The sequence below is a fragment of the Bufo gargarizans genome, chromosome 1 (genome assembly GCF_014858855.1).
Source record: "Bufo gargarizans isolate SCDJY-AF-19 chromosome 1, ASM1485885v1, whole genome shotgun sequence".
Classification (NCBI taxonomy): Eukaryota; Metazoa; Chordata; class Amphibia; order Anura; family Bufonidae; genus Bufo; species Bufo gargarizans.
In genome coordinates, this window is record NC_058080.1 from 734267092 (window position 1) to 734284613 (window position 17522).

General features: G+C 44.7%; 1 protein-coding gene across 4 annotated transcripts in view; it reads right to left on the reverse strand.

The window, feature by feature from the left end:
* The window catches only part of LOC122937770 (paired box protein Pax-5), a 276869-nt gene that overhangs the window by 93349 nt on the left and 165998 nt on the right, over positions 1-17522 (reverse strand). The gene's annotated exons all lie outside the window — the stretch shown is intronic.

Genomic DNA, 17522 nt, shown 5'->3' on the forward strand with positions numbered 1-17522 from the left:
TTGATTCACACTCCTCCTCAGGGCCAGCAACCCCTTAAAATGAGGATTGAACGACACCGGCAGCACTGACCTTTTGTCTATACCTGCTTGCACTAGTGTTGTGCCTGTGCTTGCACAACAATACAAGGTAAGCCTAATCATCAAAATCGGCATCTCTCAATCTATACCTACTACGCTATGAGCGCCTTTCCCTTTCTTCTTGCCCTATTTTGCTTTCATTTTAAATGGATGAAATCTGTATTGTCAGATAGAGAATGAATGTTAATGCGTATTGGGGATCAATGTATTTTTTTCATCACAAAGTTCTGAAATTTACAGCGGTGACTACATAACATTTTAAAAAATCTAGCCCAAACAATATTTTTTAAATGTACCTATCGGTGTCATACTTGATGTGCTACTGAGAAATCATTCACTAAGATTATTTTTAAAATAATTCATTTTTATCACAGTTTAAAAAAAAAAACAGAAACAGAAATTACCATGTTTTGGACTCTACAGTCAACGTCAATGTCTAGCCCTACATTACTCAGTGTGAAAGGTTTAAAGGTGTCTTTAGACATAAGCAGAAAATGTCATCTTGTTTAGGTGCAGAATGCTCACACCTCAGTGGTATATCTCATTAGCATAATTGCAATGCAATTTCCATAATTATTCTAGCATGTTTTCTGCATGCATATGATTTCGGTGAGTCTTTATCTTAATTAACATGTGCATGTCTTCATTGGACTACTACTGTCAAAATGTGGCAGGAAAGTGATTGTAGGTTGTGCTAGAGGTCATTTGATCAAGTCATATTTTGTTTCACACATGGAAACTTCACGTAAGCTTCCTATAATATGGTATAATTGCTGCAGGTCTATTGTGTAATTATGTGTTTTCAACACCATCACAATAAAGCAAAAAGTGCATTTCCTGAAGAAGAAACATGTAACACTACTCAATTAACGAAACATTCCAGGCAAGGCCAATGGATTGTGTTGGCCTGAGAGGGCCACAAGAATCCATATTAATCCAGAAATGATTTACCAAAAGTAGGAGATTAGACTATGATGAAAAAGACTTGCTTCATAAGAAAACATTTCCATTATTTAGAAAGATTAGGCATTCAGAGAGGCCAATGAACCAAGATGGTCAGCTCTAGAACCAAGATGTGAGGGAAGAGGCCTGTTTTTGCATTTGCCATGTAGCTCTTTTCCATAAGGAATAAAACCTCTAGATGCTAGATGTGAGGGAAGAGGACTGTCTTTGCATTTGCCATATTCTTCTACAAGGAATACACCTCTAGAAGCAAGATGTGAGGGAAGAGGACTATCTTTGCATTTGCTATCTACGGTAGTTCTCCTCCACTGTACAAGGAACAAAACCTCTAGATGCAAGATGTGGAGGAAGAGGACTGTCTTTGCATTTGCCATCTAGTTCCCCATTATAAGGAATAAAACCCCTAGTAGCAGGATGTGAGAAAAGAGGACTCTCTTTGCATTTGCCATCCAGTTCTCCTCTACAAGGAATAAAACCTCTAGTAGCAGGATGTGAGGGAAGAGGACTCTCTTTGCATTTGCCATCCAGTTCTCCTCTACAAGGAATAAAACCTCTAGAAGCAAGATGTTAGGGAAGAGGACTGTCTTTGCATTTGACATCTAGTTCTCTTCCACAAGGAATAAAACCTCTAGAAGCAAGATGTGAGGGAAGAGGACTGTTTTTACATTTGCCCTCTAGTTCCCTTCTACAAGGAATAAAACGTATAGAAGCAAAATGTGAGGGAAGAGGACTGTCATCACAATAAAGCAAAAAGTGCATTTCCTGAAGAAGAAACATGTAACACTACTCAATTAATGAAACATTCCAGGCAAGGCCAATGGATTGTGTTGGCCTGAGAGGGCCACAAGAATCCATATTAATCCAGAAATGATTTACCAAAAGTAGGAGATTAGACTATGATGAAAAAGACTTGCTTCATAAGAAAACATTTCCATTATTTAGAAAGATTAGGCATTCAGAGAGGCCAATGAACCAAGATGGTCAGCTCTAGAAGCAAGATGTGAGGGAAGAGGCCTGTTTTTGCATTTGCCATGTAGCTCTTTTCCATAAGGAATAAAACCTCTAGATGCTAGATGTGAGGAAAGAGGACTATCTTTGCATTTGCCATATTCTTCTACAAGGAATACACCTCTAGAAGCAAGATGTGAGGGAAGAGGACTATCTTTGCATTTGTTATCTACGGTAGTTCTCCTCCACTGTACAAGGAACAAAACCTCTAGATGCAAGATGTGGAGGAAGAGGACTGTCTTTGCATTTGCCATCTAGTTCCCCATTATAAGAAATAAAACCTCTAGTAGCAGGATGTGAGGGAAGAGGACTCTCTTTGCATTTGCCATCCAGTTCTCCTCTACAAGGAATAAAGCCTCTAGAAGCAAGATGTTAGGGAAGAGGACTGTCTTTGCATTTGTCATCTAGTTCTCTTCCACAAGGAATAAAGCCTCTAGAAGCAAGATGTGAGGGAAGAGGACTGTTTTTACATTTGCCATATAGTTCCCCTCTACAAGGAATAAAACATCTAGAAGTACGATCTGAGGGAAGAGGACTATCTTTACATCTGCCATATAGTTCTCCTGTACCAGTAATAAATCTATTGCCTTCTATATAACAATGCTCAACTCAGTGTTCAACGCTAAACATCTGTGACATTCCATTTATTGTCACAGATGGCTTGACTGATAAGCCAAATCATATTTCAAGCATTTTTAAAGGGTCAGACAGATATTTGCCCCTAAAAAAGCACTAGAGAGACAGTTTTGTTCTTTCTTCTGGAGGAGAGCTATTTTGCATATTTGTTCCCCGGGGATCATTGCCCTAAAGAGTACCTAACAGTTGCATATCCTCAGGTAGAATCAGTGTTTCCTGAGAGGCATTTGTATCCAACAAAAGACAATTATCAGCATGTAAAGTGCTGTAGGTAATGCTGGCGTCTTATTGGTCTCGGGGACCTCACACATCTCTGCTCTTGAAAAGTAAATGTCAGTATTTGGGAATCTGCTAATTCACAGTGACTGAGGATATAGTCTACTCGGGTTTGTCAATCTCCTCTCCAGTAGCCCTGTGATAGTGTCAGTGCTTTTCCTACTCTGTCCTCACAACGTGATAAGAAGCAAGCTGAAGTCAGCAAGTTGGGGCTGGAAATGCATCCGCAGGTAATTAATAACAATCAAACATCTTATAAAACTGCTGACTGTGGCTGTAATGAAGTGGGCTCAAGTCATTGCCTTGCAAATAGAGAGCGCGTTTATGAACCGTGGCAGCAAGAGGTTTTTTCTCACTCTCCCTTTTGTAACTTAATATTTAATGTGGTAGAAAAATACAAATAGCGTGCAAGTTCTCCAAAAAATCTAATTTTTACCACTAAGTAGGGAGATACTTAACAGAAAGATGAAGACGTAGACATGCCAAGCAGTTTGTCCTAATGTTTTGCTTGTGCTCAAAACTAATGTAGTATATTTCTCTGTTTAAATGGGTGGGAGAATTTTCAGGGGGGTTGAAAATATTCTTATATTCTTATTGTGTTGTGTATTTTCTAACCTTCAAAATGTACTATTCTGAGAATACAGATGTTTTATAATACATATTACAGACACTTGAGGAGATTTATAAATGCCTCAGAATTCTGGTTTAATATGTACCAAAAACTGGTGTCTTTGCACCTATTTATTGTGTGTTTTACATACTTGTGGAACCTCCCTTAAAAAGGTGCATGGCCGATCCTGAAAGGGGTATAACTTAAAATTTGCAAACATGTGCCAAAATTGCTCCAAAATATGGAATGAGGCCACGCAATAGTTGGTGCAAAAGTTAGACAAAAGTGTCCAAAGATGCCCTGAATTTATAATAAAGCATGATGTTGGAATACATCTGTAGACCATCTAGACTAAGGCTACTTTCACATTAGTGTTTTTTGCGTATCCATCATGGATCTGCAAAAACGCTTCTGTTACCATAATACAACCGCATGCATCCGTCATGAACGGATCCGGTTGTATTATGTCTTCTATAGCCATGACGGATCTGTCTTGAACCCCATTGAAAGTCAATGGGGGACAGATGCGTTTTCTATTGTGCTAGATTGTGTCAGAGAAAACGGATCAGTCTTGCTCCGCACCACATCATGGACAGAAAAACGCTTCTTGCAGCATTTTTCTGTCCGCAATGGGGATGCAACCAAATGGAACTGAATGCATTTTGGTGCATTCTGTTTCGTTCAGTTCAGTTTTGTCCCCATTGACAATGAATGGGGACAAAACTGAAGCATTTTCTTTCCCTATTGAGCCCCTATGACGGATCTCAATAGTGGAATTGAAACCGCTAGTGTGAAAGTAGCCTAAGTTTATGGTGGAAATATTACACAAGATTTGTAAATTTTCAACACTAGATTATACAACCTTTGCCCTAATTCTGATTCACACATCGCATATGTTTTAAAGAATTTTCACCAAAATTTCCAAGCAGAGTAAAGTACCCATCCTCAAACTTTCGCATGGCATCCTTAGGCTTGTTGATACTCAGGGACAAGGGCAGGTCTCATGTTATCTACTTAGGTGATTGATCACAAACTTGGACTCACTTATCATTCCGTTTATTTTAGTGCTGCTTCTTGGGGAGAATATCTCTGAGTATACCCAGCCTAATAGAGCCAGTATGAGTGTGCACAGAGGCCGTGCGGCTTTGTACTATGGAGCCACATAGCCTCCATGCACAGCCGTATGGGCTTCATGCCAAGCGAATAAGCCCGTCAAGAAGCGTAGACTGTGTGAACAAGAAGTCCGTTTTTCTTTTCATTCCAATCAGAGCCTCAGTGTGAGTCCGATAGGAATGAAGTGAGAAACTGACATTCTGTGGAATTCTATAAATCTCATCTGGGATTAAATAATCTAAACGCCAAACATCACGGAGGCTGAAAATTAATAAATCAATATGTACGTTTTTTTTTATTTTATGCCTCTTTGAGTAGAGCGTTACAAATGTAATATAGCAACATTAGCAATAGTAGTGTAAGAGGCAGCCCTGATCATCCAGCAACATTTCCAACACATATAAATATAGCAGACTGTCATGTTTCCCTCCAGCCACCAGAGGCCACTGTGGCTGAGTAGGACAGTGAGAGGAGTTGTTTCCAGAGGACAAGGAGTTAAGTGTTTTTCCCGGGCTGAGCAGAGAGCCTGGGCTGAGGGTGTCTGAGTACACAGGAAGAAGGACGCTGTGCACTGAGAGGGAGATCCACAGGGAAGATTAGAGTGATTCCTCCCTGCCTGCTGTGACACAGTATCTGGGACATTAGAGTGTGTTTGCTCCCTGACTGAGCTGATGTGTCCTGGTGTAGAAGAGAGACTGCTGTAGTGTGAGGCACTTACCAGAGGAACTGTGAGTGAATTCCAGGCCCTGCCTGATTACACGTCCAGAGCTGCTGATTATCTCTAACCAGAGTTACAGAGACTACAAAGAGAGGCCAGAGCTGAGCCACGCTGAAGCAAGCAAGCAACCAGATCGGGACCCAGACTGTATCTGCCTGCATGTGCCGGACACCGAACTGTGAGTGCACTGATGCTAACCTGAGCTAGGACATAGTGGAATAGGATTTAGTTTAGTGCACCGTAGAGGTGCACCCCGGGTAGCGGGGACAGATAGGACTACCTAGAAGAGAGTAGCCTGCTATTGTCTGTACTTGTGTTTGCGATTCATTTGTGTTCTTTATGCAAATTTCCATTATCTTTATTGTGAATTCTCAAGCTGTTCATATTGTAAATCTGCTTCTCCGGCAGTTAGAGTTCTCTTTTAATAAAGCCGGTTTCTACTTCAGCCTCCTTGTCTGCTGCACTGTACTTGAGTCCTGCTCTACGGTCTCTTCCTCTGCTGACCGTTACAAGTGGCGCTGCGAGCAGGGTACAGTCACAGAGATGGAGGCGGCTGAAGGCAATGTGCATGATGTTAATGTGAGTACCTCAGGCAATGGTGGAACCCTTGCAAGGGCCCTTCCTATTGGCACGTTGTTCAACTTGCTACCCAAATTTGATGGCCAGAACATGACACTGTCAGACTGGGTGACAAGGTTACAGAGTGCTGTTAGGATTTACAATGTCAGCCCAGAACTACAAGTAGAAATTGCTTTGGCCGCTCTCGAGGGTGAGGCCCGAAGAAATGTTCTCCTACAACCAGAAGCCACGCGCAATACATTGCAAGAGATGGTGAGATTCCTGGAAGAAATATATGGGGAAACAGCCAGTGCAGGGCACCTCCGGGCGAAGTTTTTTTACCGGATTCAACGGGAAGACGAAGGTGTCTCTCAGTACGCTACAGCCCTACAGGAAGTGTTGGCCGAGGTACAAAAAAAAGAGGCAGATGGGGTTACTGGCATGGGACCCATAGACCGGATACTGCGGGAACAATTTATTCTGGGGCTCTACAGCAATCCCCTGAAACAGGCCCTGCGGGAACGAGTCAGAGTAGACCCTACCCTAACCTTTCGACAAATTTTAGCAGAGGCCGTGACGCGAAACAAAGAAGACGGCTATGCTTCTGGAGTAATACGGACCCAGACCGTTACGCCCCCCGGGGTTACAAGAAATGAGGAAGCCCTGGTCAGAGTGGTACAAGACTTGCAGAGCTCCCTGAGTGCCATGCACGAAAAGTTGACACACCTGGAGAAACGGATAGAGTCGCGCCATACTACTGAGGCTGCCTATCCAGCCCGACAACAAACCTATCAGGCGACTCCGTGGGTTCCTACACCCGAATGCCCTTATGCTAGTTTACCATACCATCAAGCCCCTCATTATCCTTCAGTGGGGCCATCTAGCCAAGCTCTGAGGGCACCTCCCACTCGCAGGCAAAAAGTGGGCCGTCAAGGGGCACAGTGTTGGCGGTGTGGAGATCTAGGACATTTCGCCAGAGAGTGTCGGAATAATCCAGCTGGACGCCAAGAGCCGCCGTTAAACTACCGACCCCTGCAGTAGTGGGGCGTACTGCAGGGGAGGTGGAGAGCCAAGTTACCCAGCAAAGCTCCGAACACCTGGTCGCAGGGTGCCCCACTATACGAGCTGAGTTCGAAGGTGTTCCTGTCGACTGCTTAGTGGATACTGGGTCTCAGGTGACAACTATGCCCGAGTCATTCTTCTACCGTTACTTTCAAGCGCTGGCCAAGCCAGAACGAGAGACACTGGTCCGGGTTACAGCGGCTAACCAACAACAGATTCCTGTCACAGGGGTCGTGTGGATGAATGTACGGCTATGTGGACAGGAAGTGGGGCGGAAAGGTATCTTGTTGGTCCCCGAAACGTTCAAGGAAGATGTGCCGGTGATAATGGGCATGAATATCCTGCGAGAATTGGATCAGATCATGTTCACCAAACGGGGGCCGGGTTACTGGAAACAAGCCACCCCGCACAAACCTACCCAGAAAGCATTTCAACGGCTAATCCGTTTTTGTGGAACACAGAAAAGTGTACCAGCACACCAGGCGGTGGGAACGATCCGAGCGCCAGGAAAGGCTACCTTCACCCTTCCCCCTGGTCGGGAGACCGTGCTGATGTTACCCGTGGGAACTTTCCGTAATCTTGAAGGCATGGAGGTGTTCGTTGAACCAACAGGCCTAGGAGAGCTGGGTCAGGATGTCCTTGTGGCCCGGACACTGGGAGTGGTCCAGAATGGACGAGTACCCATAAGTGCTGTGAATGTGGGATATCTAGAAGTTCCCTTGACACCAGGAGTGGAACTGGCTCGTGTGTACCTACATCAGGGAGAAATCCTGAGTCAGAGAGAAGTGACTCTAGCTCCGGTAGGGGATGCTGGTTGGACCCTGGCAGTTACTGCCAGTGCAGAAGAGGCGCCGACCCCAGAATGGAATGGGGGAACCATCTTGGATCAAATGGAGATAGATGTTAAGGCTCTCAGTTTAGACCAACAGCGAGCAGTTGAAACCATGCTGTGGGAGAATCAGGCTGCGTTTGCCCGCCACGCCGATGACTTTGGCTGCACGAATGCTATCACACATGATATACCGACGGGGGACACTCCACCAATTCGGGAGAGATATCGACAGATTTCGCCCAAGTTGTACCAGGAAGTGAAGACGCTATTGAAACAGATGATAGATTCCGGAGTGGTGCGGGGAAGCCAGAGCCCTTGGGCAGCCCCAGTGGTGCTTGTCAAGAAGAAGGACGGCACTATTCGATTTTGTGTGGATTACGGTTGAATGCTTGCACTGCGCGAGACTCATATCCTCTGCCACGCATCGAGGAGTCTCTGACGGCTCTAGGATGAGCCAAATACTTCTCCACCCTGGATCTAGCAAGTGGGTACTGGCAAGTACCAGTGGCTGAGCAGGACAAGGCAAAGACAGCATTCATACTCCCCATGGGGTTATTTGAATTCAACAGGATGCCATTCGGACTGACTAATGCCCCTGGAACCTTCCAGCGGCTGATGGAGAGATGCCTGGGAGACCTGAATTTTGAAGCCACTCTGATATACCTAGACAATATCATCGTATACTCTGCTACTTTTCAAGAACACTTGAATCGGCTAGGGCAGGTACTCGAGCGACTGCGATCCCACGGCCTGAAGGTAAAGCCAAAGAAGTGTCATCTCTTCAAGAGGGAGATCGAGTACCTGGGCCATAGGGTGTCCCAAGACGGAGTGCTACCGTCCCAAGACAAAGTGGCTGCAATACGACAATGGCTAGTGCCGAGAACACTGCGTGAGTTGAAGGCCTTCCTGGGACTGACTGGGTACTACCGGCGGTTCATCAAAGACTACGCAAAAATAGCGGGCCCTCTGAATGAGTTGTTGAGAGAAACGGCTGGGCAACCCAAGGGCCAAAGTATCCCCTGGGGACAGAAGCAGGAAGAGGCCTTCCAGGCCCTGAAAGAAGCCCTGACATCGGCCCCCATCTTGGCTTATGCCGATTTTGATAAACCATTCATCTTAGCTACTGATGGCAGCCTCTACGGACTTGGGGCAGTCCTGTCGCAGGTACAAGATGGACATGAGAGGGTGATCGCTTATGCCAGTAGATCCTTGCGAGATACGGAGCGAAACCCCCATAACTACAGTTCCTTCCGGCTGGAACTCCTTGCCCTGGTGTGGGCTATGACGGAGAAATTTGCAGGATATCTGACAGGAGCTAAGATCTTCGTACGGACGGATAACAATCCCCTGGCCCATCTGGGTACTGCCAAGTTGGGAGCCCTGGAGCAACGCTGGGCGGCTCGCCTCGCAAAGTATGACTTCTCAATTCGCTACCGCTCCGCTACAGAGAACACTAATGCTGATGGTCTCTCAAGGGTTACTTTTGAAACTCCAGAAGGGGATATGGATGAACAAAAGGAAGAAGATGAAACTCCTGACTTCCGCAAGTTCGCTCCCCCAACAGTGGACGGCCACCTTTAAGTGGGGAGGCATGTAAGAGGCAGCCCTGATCATCCAGCAACATTTCCAACACATATAAATATAGCAGACTGTCATGTTTCCCTCCAGCCACCAGAGGCCACTGTGGCTGAGTAGGACAGTGAGAGGAGTTGTTTCCAGAGGACAAGGAGTTAAGTGTTTTTCCCGGGCAGAGCAGAGAGCCTGGGCTGAGGGTGTCTGAGTACACAGGAAGAAGGACGCTGTGCACTGAGAGGGAGATCCACAGGGAAGATTAGAGTGATTCCTCCCTGCCTGCTGTGACACAGTATCTGGGACATTAGAGTGTGTTTGCTCCCTGACTGAGCTGATGTGTCCTGGTGTAGAAGAGAGACTGCTGTAGTGTGAGGCACTTACCAGAGGAACTGTGAGTGAATTCCAGGCCCTGCCTGATTACACGTCCAGAGCTGCTGATTATCTCTAACCAGAGTTACAGAGACTACAAAGAGAGGCCAGAGCTGAGCCACGCTGAAGCAAGCAAGCAAGCAACCAGATCGGGACCCAGACTGTATCTGCCTGCATGTGCCGGACACCGAACTGTGAGTGCACTGATGCTAACCTGAGCTAGGACATAGTGGAATAGGATTTAGTTTAGTGCACCGTAGAGGTGCACCCCGGGTAGCGGGGACAGATAGGACTACCTAGAAGAGAGTAGCCTGCTATTGTCTGTACTTGTGTTTGCGATTCATTTGTGTTCTTTATGCAAATTTCCATTATCTTTATTGTGAATTCTCAAGCTGTTCATATTGTAAATCTGCTTCTCCGGCAGTTAGAGTTCTCTTTTAATAAAGCCGGTTTCTACTTCAGCCTCCTTGTCTGCTGCACTGTACTTGAGTCCTGCTCTACGGTCTCTTCCTCTGCTGACCGTTACAGTAGCATCTCCTGCTGCCTCATATTTAGCAGACAATGCTGCCACAACAGTATGATTCCATTCTCAAATTTTCCGGAACGGGTGAAGACCCCTTCATTTCAATGGGGCCGCAAAAGATGCAGACAGCACAGAACAAAAATAGGCATTTCTATAATGGGCCGCCTGTTCTGTATATTGCAGAACGCACACCGGAGGCATCTGTGTTTTTTGGATCCACAATTTGCGGTCCGCAAAACACTGTGCAGTCATATGAATGAGCCCTAAAGGAGAGCTACAGTTGCAGGCACCTGGTTGACTATTGATAATATGCAACGTAATGCAACGCAAGCCTTCAATGTACATTATGTCAAACTGTTATTGCGTCCATTTAGATGGGTTCTCCAGGATTTTCATATAGATGGCCTATTCTCAGGATAGGTCATCAATATCAGATCAGCAGAGGTCAAACTCATAGCACCCCCACCGGTCAGCTGTTTGAGGAAGCTGCTGTGGCCTCCTCACAGTTTACCAAGCACAGTGACATCCATTTGATTGCGGCTGTGCATGGTATCACAGCTCACCACCTTCACTTGAATAGGGACTGAGCTGCACCTAGGCCATATGACTGATGTACAGTGATGTCACTGGCCTAGGAAGAGGCCTAAGCACTCATAGCCTCTTCATACAGCTTATTGATGGGGATCGCTGAGGACAGGACACCAGAATCAAAATCCGGAGTGCCCCTTTAAAGAAATACCATCTAATAAACTGGTATTCTGACCAATGAAATGTGCATGCCCCTGCTTTAACAGGACAGAACATAATAAGGGTCCATTCACACGTCCGTGGTGTATTGCGGATCCGCAATGCACTAGGCCGGAACCCCCCATAGAACTGCCTATTCTTGCCCGCAATTGCGGACAAAAATAGGACCTGTTCTATTTTTTTGCGGAGCCGCGGCTCAGAAGTCCGGGGCCAAACCCCGGAAGTTCGGGGTTGCGCTCCGGAAATGCAGATGCGGAGAGCACATAGCATAGCATCCCGTTCTGCCACATTGAGAATGAATGGGTCCGAACCCATTCCCGATATTGTGGAACGGATGCGGACCCATTTGCGGACGTCTGAATGGAGCCTAATACTGAACAATCAAATATTCCGTGGGAAAATGACAGCTATTATTTAATTGGTTTCTATGGGTAAATACTTTTTCGCCCAGTGTGCCACATTATTAAACAAGCCTCTGTATTATCCATGGAACTAAAGGAATTATCCATTAATTAAGCCAACTATGTTTAATTACTGTGGACTATCTTGTCAGTATAACTACGCTCTGGAAATTGCTGCTGCTCCCTCTTACCTAAATAAACCAAATTGCCTTTTCAGTCCCAAAGCTACAACATACAACATATTTCATGGACTAATGAATGCTAATATATAGTGCTGAGGATCGCACAGATAGCATTTTAGAGGTAAGCATCACTTTAGTTTATGTCTTGGTTACAGATTAACCTGGAAATGTTGCTCAAGTAGGGCTGCACTGCTAACAGGTATTTACTTATCTCACTTCCATTTCATATGCAGAAAAGAGCAGTAAAAGGGGTTTTCAGGGGTTAGATATGGATGGCTTATCCCCAGAATAGATCAATATTAGATTAGATTGGATTAGATTAGATTAATGGGAGTCCAACACCCCCACCCACCATTCAACTATTTAGTGCAACTGCCAGTGTCAGAAACTATACAGTTGATGGAGCCAGAAGCAGGAAGCTCTGTCTATTGTTTAGTTTCTGGCTCTAGGGCAGCTTAGCTCCCATTCATGGTTCCATCAACTGTATATTTTATGGTGCCTCTGATTGATCGGGGTCCAGAGTGTCAGATCCCCACCATATTGGACAATGACAAGTCCCCAAAAATAACTTAATCATTTTAGGATATTGGGTAAATGATAGTAAACATGTCAGCCACAATGGCCCCACTCCTCTGCTAAGCTCTGCCCACTTAAAAAAATACCTGGAGAGATCAACAGAGAAAGGCAAAAAGTCACAAATTATTATGCTAATTGCTTTATGCACAAAAATCTTTGTACATACAGTGTCACAAGGGTGTCAAGACCTATCGCTAACCCTGTTGTGCCTGGGGTCAGAAGGTTGCAGCGGGTGGCTACTCGCTCGGTTTCAAGGGATCGCTCCATGACCTAGTGGTGAGAATGGATTCCGGTCCAGGTATTCCTGGTTAGGATTGTGATCCTTTTCGTCCCATTTAGGAATCTGTAGCTTTTCCTTTCAGCTGTTCTCTGTCAGCCACTCTCAGCTACTATACAGTATATTCTCTCTTTCTGCTTCCCTTGTTGCCAGATATAGACCTTCCTTCCAGATCTTCTATTCTGCCCTCAGGTAGACAACTGTTGCTGTGGAGCTCTTGGAACTGGAGCTGTTGGATCTCAGGTTCACTCCTGTTGTTGTCTCCATTCAGGTATGGTTTGTGGTGTTTGTTTTGTTTATCCTTTCCCTGTTGTTACCCTAAGGGTCAGTGGTGAGGACTAGTGCTCACACTGCCCTACTCACTACCTAGGGCTTATTTCAGGGTAAGCCAGGAACAAGGCACTAGATCGGCGTATGGGTTAGCAGCCCGTCTAGGGACGTCAGGACAGCCAGGTGCCAGTGCCAGGTCAGCTAGGGGTCACCACTCCCCCCTCTCCCTAGTAGAAGGGTACTCCTCTTCCCTCCCCTCTGTGCAGCACGTCTGTAACCCGTCATATCAGACGTGATATACAGCATTTCTAAATGACCCCCAATGGCATCAGTGTCCGTGCCAGCTGTGGGTGGAGATGACAAATACAATTTTTATATATTATATATTATTAATATTGCATAGTTAATTTACTAAATGAATAGTTTGTGCTTATCTACTTTTATAGGATTTTAGGAAAGTTTACATATTTTACTTTTATTTTCTATCAATCTAAGGCCCCTCTTTGTAAAAAACAAACAAAAAAAACTGTGAACTAGGATCTTCTAGCAGCATCACCTTTGCTTTCTTATCTCCCTTAGAATAAGTATCATTGTAATTAATAATACATGAGCCATTTATGAAGACGGGGAGGACAAGCATTAACACAAGAAAAATTATTGGAGCCGCGATGCATAGTGGACCGCCAGCCTCTTCCTCATTTCCTTCCTGTTATTAATACTGTAATAGACGTTCCAGGGCCACCAGCCACCTGATGGGAGCATCACGGCATGAAGGATCACAGGGCCTGACACTACTAAGCATCAGTTCTTTCAGTGTGTGGTAGTCGCCCTTCAGAGGCAGACATAATAAGGCTGACCAGTGGCAAGCTTTACAGTGTTTGCTCCGCCTCCCTCCATTTTTGTGTGTCCCGTACCGGGCCTTGTGTGACCTAATCATCTCTGATATTGCCACACTCACAGACTATCTGACACAGGTTGCCACCACCCACTTACCAACATCTAGCTACCATCTGTGAGAAGAACAAGGGTACTGTCACAATTGGCTGTGCCTTGGTGAATTTTCTGCATTGAAAAATCTGCAGCAGAAAATTTGCAGCTGCAAATTGTGAGGAATTGGCTGTGGATGTTAGTGTAGTAATGCTGCAGTTTTGCCACCGAATTCACCCTTTTCATTGCTAAGTGTGAAATCCATGGGCGTAAATCCACAGCATGGCAAAGTTGCTTGTAGGCAACCCTAAAAAAAACTAGGACAACCCTCTACTTTAGGCAGCTTTCCCTACATTAACTACGGTAAATGTGGGAGTGCTGCTCCTGCACAGTAGCCTGGGCATCCAGCTGTTCCTGCACAGTGATGGCCAGTTCGCAGTGTTTGCCCGCGAACACATGCGATCTGCCATCTTAACTGACAAGTCCGGCGAGGAACAGGTAAGTCCTTCCCTGTGCCTTTGCGCGAGCCAGTCTGAAATGAAATGCGGTCTCCGGGAGCAGGCAGTTCCGAGAACAGCCGCCGGGGGCCTTCCTCGGAACTGCCTGCTCCCGGAGACCGCATTTCATTTCAGGACTTACCTGTGCCTCGCCGAACTTGTCAGTTAAGATGGCAGATCGCATGTGTTCGCGGGCGAACACTGCGAACTGGCCATCACTATTCCTGCAGTGCAGGTGCTGACTTAAGTCATAGTTATGATTGAATACCTAGTCACACTGACTTACCCATGCTTTGCACTGGTTCTGGAGAGAGTTTTGAGTAGGACACCCACACTAGCCCTAGGATATGTCATCAATATCAGATCGTCAAGGGTCTTACACCCAGCGCCCCACCAATCAGCTGTTCTGGAGTAGCTCTGGTACTGGAATAATATAGCTTTGTTCATTGTGTAATGGACGATGCTGGTTACTGCAGCGCTGCTCCCACTGAAGTGATCGACACCAGCTCCTACAAGGAAATTATTTTCTTTTCCCCTTAGTATTCTAGCAGCCATAACAGCTCTATGAAGCCATGTTCTTTGAGCTGTCATATCTATAAGCACCATATCTGTTAGTATTTCCATCAGATCACCAAAAATAATGGTTTAGATTAATCACACCGGTTGTTATAATTACGGGGTTACTAAATGTGTACATGTATTCTATGGATGGCACAACACGCATCTTTACACTTATCTACGAACTAGATTAACCCCTTAGTGACCAGCCTGTTTTGGGCCTTACTGACCAAGCGTTTTTCTTCCTTTTTTCATCTTTGCCTTCCAAGAGCTATAACTTTTTTAATTTTCTGTCTATATAGCTGTATGAGGGTTTGTTTTTTGCGGGACAAGTTGTAGTTTTTAATGGCACCATTTTGGGATACCCAAAATCTTCTTATTAACTTTTATTAACTCTTTCTAGCATGGAGATGGGAAAAACAGCAATATTGCCACTGCGTTTTTATGTTAGAAATTTTACAGCGTTCATTTTTTGGTGTAAATAACATAATATCTTATTCTCTGGGTCAGTACGATTACAGTGATACCAAATACATATATTTTTTTTTCACTTTTTGTGCAATAAAAAACCCTTTTTTTAAAAGGAATAACTTTTATTTTTTTTTTGCATTGCGGCGTCCCAAGAACCATAACTTTTTCATTTTTCTTTCTATGGAGTTGTGTGAGGGCTTGATTTTTGTCTGACAATTTTTAATTTTTATTAGTATCATTTTGAAGTAAATTACCCTTTTTGATCACTTTTTATTAAGGTTTTTCTGTGGCAACTAAGAATAAATGAGCAATTCTTTTTTTTTTTTTGGCATTCACCATAGGGGATAATTTACATGATATTTATGTAGTCCGAGTCGTTACAGATGTGGCAATACCAAACATATGGGGGAGATTTTTTTTCTGCAATTTTTTTAATGGAATTTTTATTTATTTAATATATGTGTTATTTTTCCTTTTTTTTACCACTTAATAGTCCCACAAGGGGACTATAACAGACAATATTCAGATTTATTTTAAAATGCAATGCATTATCCCTATAGTGCATTGCATTTTAATGTCAGTGCTATACTGACATAGACCAGTAGGCGGCGCCAGAGAGGCACAATCTGCTGGAAACTACTCAAGGCAGTCTTGGGGCCTTCATAAGACCCCAGCCTGCCTTTACACACATCGGCACCCCGCGATCGCATTTACTCCCTCTGTCAGTGCTTTACATGCAGCGAGCGCCATTGTACGTGGCATGTAAAGCGTTAAACAGCCCGCCGGCACTGCTGCAGCCCTTAGACTGGGCAGCCGTAAAAAAGTGGCGGCCCAGCCTAAAACCCCTTAGTGACCACCGTAAAAAGGCATTAGGGTGGTCACTAAGGGGTTTAGAATGATCCATCCCTTCCATGTGAATAAATGAGTGTTGCAGCCTCTTTGAGCATTATCTCATATTTTATGTGATACAAGAATTTTGAATTTGGATGGAGGGGTCACAATTCAACAAGGCTCCCATTTTATTTTAACATAAGATGTTTTAAGATTTACTAGTAAGAATAAGGCATATGTGCACTATAGGATATGTGTTAACAGAAAACACACCTGCCACTTGGCCTAAAATACATACAGTTAACTTTTCAGCAGTCATCTCATTATCATCAAGGCATGATTACAATGACAGATATCACATTTGTATAGATAACAGAGAATCCACCATTTATAATAGATGACAATAAGTCTTATCTAATGTTGGGTGAGCATGCTCGGCCGAACACTAGTTTGGCTCGAGCATCGCTGTGCTTGGAACATCGCGGTGTTCGGCCGAAAACCACGTGTCCTCAAGCACAATTCTTGAGACTCCTCCCTGCACATTTGTTGACTGCTACACAGCCAATAAACGTGCAGGTAAGTACTGCCATTCATTGTAATTCCGCAGCCATGTTGGCTACTGGCATCACAGTGATTGGCTGGACGGAACGCTCCATCGGGTGCTATATAGCACCCGATGACACATGTTCGGCTCAGTCTTAGTCAGGCAGAGCTGTGCTGAAGAAGGGACAGATAGTGTAGGGATTGAAATACTAATATTTTTATTGAGAAAACTTGTTAGAGACCCAAAAGTCCTTTTAAGGACTATTGTATCTGGCAGCAATATAATTATTAGCGCAACCTGCGCTACATAGCTTGCAATTGTTTGGCCGCTGCAGACAGCGACATTATCTGCCCTACATCTCCTGTGTAACGTGTGCGCAGCCTAAAAATATCTGTGACATCCAGTGTACTTTTTACGTAGACAGTGTCCGCTGCGGACAGTTACATTACCTGCGCTACATCTCCTGTATAACGTTTGCGTATCCGAAATATCAGTGACAGTCTAATTTTTTTGCTGCTGATGGCAGCGACATTACCTGCTCTATATCTTCAGTATAACCGCATCTGAAATATCAGTGACATTAATTCAGTGTAATTTTCTATTAGCCGCTGGTGACAGCGATATTACTTGCACTATACCTCCTGTATAACGTTTGCGCATCCTAAATATCACTGAGATTAATTCAGTCTTATGGGGCGAATATTACCATTTACACTGCGTGGCAGGCGGTGTATCCGCAGGGAGGGAGGAGGGGTGGGGGCCGGCATCTGGTGTTGTAATGGCAGAGGGGCCCGGTGCAGTCACTGTATTCTATTACACCGGGCACCGCTCACTGTAGTATTAACAGGTAACGTGTAGGCATGGGCACTGTTTTAAACTATAGTGATCCTCTGCAGCATAGAGAAATCTATGTAGTACGGTAC